The sequence below is a fragment of the Notothenia coriiceps genome, unplaced genomic scaffold (assembly GCF_000735185.1).
Source record: "Notothenia coriiceps isolate Sejong01 unplaced genomic scaffold, NC01 NC01_scaffold00033256, whole genome shotgun sequence".
Taxonomy (NCBI): Eukaryota; Metazoa; Chordata; class Actinopteri; order Perciformes; family Nototheniidae; genus Notothenia; species Notothenia coriiceps.
This window is the reverse complement of record NW_011365957.1, coordinates 1-5,744: the sequence shown is the minus strand read 5'-3', so window position 1 is coordinate 5,744 and position 5,744 is coordinate 1. Positions and strand designations below refer to the sequence as shown.

The window sequence follows — 5,744 nt, the reverse complement described above, 5'->3', positions numbered from 1 at the left end:
CCGGATATCGTTTTTTAGGCTTAGTGAACATGTGTCTCTTCCTTGGAGGAGCAGCATCGCCCGGACTCCGCTGCTGCTCCTCTGCTGCTCCGTGGCTCCTCCGTGCAGAGAGTCTGCAGCGGTGTGTGTCAGCGACGTGCAGTCAGGGGAGGCACGGATTGGCCATCGGGAGAGTCGGGACTTAAACGCCGCGACTCTCTGGCTAGCACTTAGCATGTGGGACCGGACAGCTTTGATCCCCATCGACAGACTCTCCCCCCACAGAGCGGAGCAAGGCAACGAAACTTAAAATTAGAAGCAGCATTTTACGGCGCGCTATGCATGGGGCCGCCTCGAGGGGGTTTCCCGACATGTCGTTTCAGTCAATGAAAGGGTGTTTCATGTTGTCGTTGCTGTGGACCTTCTTAATACCTTGGAAAATGCTGTTTAATACTTTTTAATAGCCTTAATTTTAGCTAAATTGATTTATCAACTTTTCATACTTTTTAAGACCCCGCGGACACCCTGGATCTGAAGCTGGAGCAGAAGTGTGCCCACTGTGTGGATAAAGTGAGGCTCTAACAGAAACAACACATTGGGGGTTATGTTTTACTTATTTTTCATTGTCTTTCACATTTAATTATATTGTTAAAACCTTTGATATTTAAATGTTTTTAATTAAATTAAGTCAAATTTAACAAAAAGTTATTTAAAGATAGGAATTAGTTCCACTCACCTGTGATGAAGTCCACGAAGCTTGCAACTTTCAGTCAACATCATGGTCACCTGCACTTCAGATGCATGATCTAAACAATTTGATCAGAAACAAAATCAGATTAAAAACTGGAGCAGAACTGGAGTGACCTATGCAGTAAAAAGTTCGTAGAACTGTCTGAACTCTTGGACCCCACGTAGTGTGTGAATTGGTATTTGTTTCCCTGCACACATTCCCCTGCCAACAGTCATTTGTAGTGGGAAACTTCAGAGAAACACAGACTTGTGCCAAACTCACTGCCGGACACATTTTAATCTGTGTATGCAGCTTTGCCACCGCCTGGTACTTATGGAAGCAGTATTGTTCTTTTCCCTAAAGGCGCATAAGGAGGAAGTAAAGACTTTAACAAAGCCAAGACTGGCATGAGGATATTGTTCCCTGACTGGTATCAACCCCTCCCTGAGTAAACATGAGAGAATGGAGAGGTCAGAAGGCAACTGGCAGAGAAATCTGACACATGCCGCTGACAAGAACCTAAGCGTCCCACATAAAGGATCTTTCACTGGCAAACGCTGCAGCATGAGCGAGAGATATCATTCATTAACTTTGAAACCTGTGTTACTGTTTACTCGAGAGCTAAGCAGCGATGTCATTAGTCTCAGATCTTCAGCAATACATTCGTGTCTGGGCATTTCAGCAATCACTTTTCTAAACAACACACTCACACAGTGAATAGCACCTTAAACCAGGGAACTAACAACGTACTTGGTGATATGTTCCCATATTTTGCCAAATGTGTGCATACCTTTCACTGTCTTTACAAAGACCTGTTTTTCTTTACTGGAGTCCTTTTCATCCAGCAGCACGCCGTGGAAGATGCGGCCAAACGTGCCTGTCAAAGAAGAAACACAGGTTTTATTTAAGGGAAAAGGGCAGAAGAGACACAGAAGGAGGCACCACATTCAAAAACCTAAATGTCACCTCACTAACAGGACGCCACGCATGACTGATCTGTGGACTGCTTCAAATGCTTTGTCTCATAAAAGGGATCGCACAGCTTTGGCTTTTGTCTCACTGAGCCAAAACAAGAGAGATTCAGTGAGCTGAGAGGACCTTTCATCACTAAGAAGGATTCAGAAATACACACTACGTGGAAAGGCCAAGTGAGCGCGTTCATCATCTCCTTTGTCTAAACTGTCACCCCGTTGCTCCAGGACTTTACTGAGGTAAAATGCCATTTAAGAACATAAACCATCAACATAAACTTCCCAAAAAATCGGAGCCCTGAGGCTATCTGTGCCTGGTGTTTCAACAGGAGGAGAGACGGAGCACAACAACAGGGTTAGTGTGTAACCGCCTCCCTCCCTCCACCAGCTTCTCAGTAAAGCCTGTCTGGACCTGCTGCCTCCGAAAAACACAAGCAGAGTTCAACAGCCTCGCAGACAGGGGCTGGATTGTCTTTGTTTTCTGTTTTTTTGTTATTTCTCGTGTTTGTATATACTTATTATGTATGCCATTGTTTTGAAGGATTAGATGTAAGTGGACTGCACTGGTAAGACATCCATATACATCAGGGAGTCACATATATACGCAAGTTTAGATATTTATGTGTTTACAGGGAAATGTATATAGTTATGGCTACTTTGCAATAATATCTATATCAGGATGGATGAACAGGACCTTACAATGTTTGATAAAACACAAATAATGCAACAAACACTAACTAAAAACACTAAAAAAACGATATCAAAAAGAAAGTTTCCAGCTGTTGCACAAGTCAGTATCACCATGCGCCCTACAGGGTAAAGTACGCATTGAACAGCTGTCCATTTAAAAACACATTTGATAACCTCGCCCATACAAAGGTTAAGAGAGCAAATAGAAGGACTAATAAACTCACATAGAACCTAACCTAAAGAGCTGCTGATCAACCAGACGTAGAACCACAGTGAGATCAAATCAAATGACTAATTGTGTTGATGGATGACTCAAACTCTTAAGCAAGCAGAGTGTAACTGAGTGAGAAGGACAGCTCAGGCTGTTTACCAGGTATTTGGTAATAAACTTAAGTATTTTTGTATTATACCTTTTACTCGTTGCTGTAATGAAAAGTCAGGGGATCACCACAGTTATGACACTTTGGCCTGAGGGGAACATGAAGGTCCATCCAGTAGTTAGGGCCTCAGGTTTACATTAATATGTACTGGCTCTACTGGTACATGTTTCCAAGCACCTCTTTTCACCTTCCGTCTGAAACCACAACCGGAAACTCCCTCTGGAGGGAACACAGGGATTTGATCCTCTGCAGACCATTTACATGCACACTACAGGAAAGGGAAACCTCTGTTTTTGAACAGCCAACAAGCACAGTTTTTTTTTTAACAAAGACTAGTATTTTTAGAATGAAAGAGGGCCTTTAAGTGCCATTTAAAACCAAGACATCCACACTTTTCGCTCCCATTACATTGGAGTCACCCTTGGGTAACTATTACATCATTCACACAGCAACATTAAACCCCAGTGTAGGCAAATCTCCAGAAAGTGAGTACAGTCTTGTCCAGCTCCATGAGGATTGATCGAGCCAAAACTGAAGCCCAAACAGTGATGTTTATCTTTGGGACACAGCCAGGGAGAGAGATTTATAAACCTCACCGTCTAAGGCTTTCTGTCAATATGTAATAAGTCTCAGCAAGAACAAACTTCTACTACTTCAGGTTCATAGCAAGGTTCCACTGACACTGATCTGATGAGGCATGAACTAAATGCAGCCTTCATGCCATCAGCCACGTCTCCTTTGTCCTAAGCACACAGGTTAACAGGCAATATTCATCAATAGGAACATAAATATACCTTCTTGTAAGTTCTAATTCATTAGGCTACTGAAAATAAAATGTTTCTCTACAAAAGGGTAGCACAAAGATCCCACACAAGGAGACTTATCAAACAAACACCATTAAACATTTTGTAATACTCTAGCACCCGTTTCCAAACTGCCTCTGGCAGCCTGGATGTTTACAGCTCTCAGCTCTGCTGCAAGTGGAAGCTGTGCACATTATACAATCTTAAAGATTGGAAGGCTCTTGTGAAAGTTAAGATGCAGGTATTAACCAAGCTGAAGGGGAAATCTTGCACTGAGCAAGATTACAACCCGACTTAAAACATTATCTGAGAATATATGACCATGTAAGAGTTTAATAGCTCTCCCCTCCCCTCCTATTTAAACACTTTTTCCTTCATAACGTAGTTGTGATAATGAGTGTTAAAGCCAGCACATCAGTTCACTTATTAATTTGATGAGAATAGCTACCCTATATACTTTGTGTATATGATAATAAGCTAGTTGCAAGCCCATGGCTAATCCTCTCTTTGGTTTGGAAGCTTTCATTATTGTGAATAAATATTGGGTTTTGCGCTGGAAGCCAGTTGAGCCCCGAGCCTGTTTTCCAGGTCTCAGGCTCGAAAATGACATTCCCACAACAAATGACCATAACTTCACTTCTAAAAAGGGGAAGATTATCATCTTTTTTCTCAAAGGAACGATAAACCTGTGAGTTGGATGTAGAAGAGTCAGAATCAATATAGAATTTTTTCATTTGAAAGTAAATTACTTATAGTGAAAACCACCCTTGGATGATGGGATAGTAGACTAAAAGCTTTAAGAATCCAAACTATAACATATAATAAGTACCCTGTATCATGATTGATGCAAAACAATTGACATTTGACCTTTTTAGAGAGAATTGGAAGAAAAACCCCACTTCTGGGGTCATTTGGGTGCATTTTCCATATCTCTGGCCCACCTAGGTCGATGTTGATGATTGACATCTCTTTTTAACCGTTTGAGCCAATAGAATCGAGGGGAAGTTCCTAAAATCCATCTAAACATTATCCATTGGAGAATGAGTGATGCGTAGCCAGAATGCCCCGGAACTGGAAGCTGTCATACACTCTCGTAGCAGCTAATATGAAATCTCCGTTATTGACATAAATATGAAGATGGATTATCAGTAATCATTTCAAAGCGACACAGACACATTGGATTAACCTATGGATTAAACTTCAGCAGCGTTTTTATCGTTTTAATGCCATTGAAGACCACTTTTGATCAGAAAACCATAAAGTTAAGACATTTTTAGCCGTTTTGGCTCCTTAAAGCTAATATTTGTTGTTGTTTGTTGTCGTTTCGCCGCGAGTTCTGAACGCTCAGTGATGATACTTAGACTCTGTGGAATCTCAGCTTGCTAATCGATATCTTGTTTGTGCAGATACGATAAGTAATAAGGGTATTTTAACTTGAGTTCTGTGCTAAGTGTGTTAGCATTTTTCCGTTCAGGGCTAATTCAGAGCCTTTGTTATTACCCTTATGTTTTGTTTTGCTAAAAATTGTTAATATTGTCTGAAAGCTGAGTTTCTTCCCGTGAAGTGGATATGACACATTCATAGTTTGTTAAATGTTAAGAAGCCCTCAGAAGCTGTTTCTTACAGATGTTGCGTTTTTCCCCCGCCCGCGGGGCCGTGGGGTTTAACTGGTTTTAAGGAAGACGCTGTGCTATTGTTTAGAAAAGTTGACATTCTTTTAATATTAAACATATATAATCACAAGATATATATATAAATTAGGGCTGACAGTCGACTAAAATATCTAATCACATGATTGTCCATAGTTAATCACGATTAATCGCACATTTTGTATCTGTTCTAAATGTACCTTAGAGGTATATTTTTCAAGTTTGTAATTCTCTTATCAACATGTGAGTGGACAAATATGCTTTATGCAAATGTTTGTTTATTATCATTTGATCAATGACAAATATTATCATGAATGTTAAACACAACAACCTCTGAACATTACAAATATTCGCCTCAATTCAACCTGGAACCTCTCTCATACAATACAATAATACAATAGTGTGTGTGTGCGTGTGCGTGTGCGTGTGCGTGTGCGTGTGCGTGTGGAGATACTGTGATGGATCGTTGGAGCTATGTGCAACTCAAGGCATACGCTCGAACGGGAGCTGCCTGGACGCTCCAATCATTTTGGTGCACTATC

At 40.9% G+C, this 5,744-nt stretch overlaps 1 long non-coding RNA gene across 1 annotated transcript; it reads right to left on the bottom strand.

Annotated features, from left to right (window-relative positions):
- Window positions 1-711: 711 nt before the first annotated feature.
- LOC104961427 (uncharacterized) lies at window positions 712-1,890 on the bottom strand. The gene is made up of 3 exons (XR_800095.1): window positions 1,676-1,890; window positions 1,500-1,586; window positions 712-785 (listed from the first exon to the last, which is right to left on the bottom strand). It is a non-coding gene; the product is annotated as an uncharacterized lncRNA (long non-coding RNA).
- Between the last annotated feature and the right edge of the window lie 3,854 nt (window positions 1,891-5,744).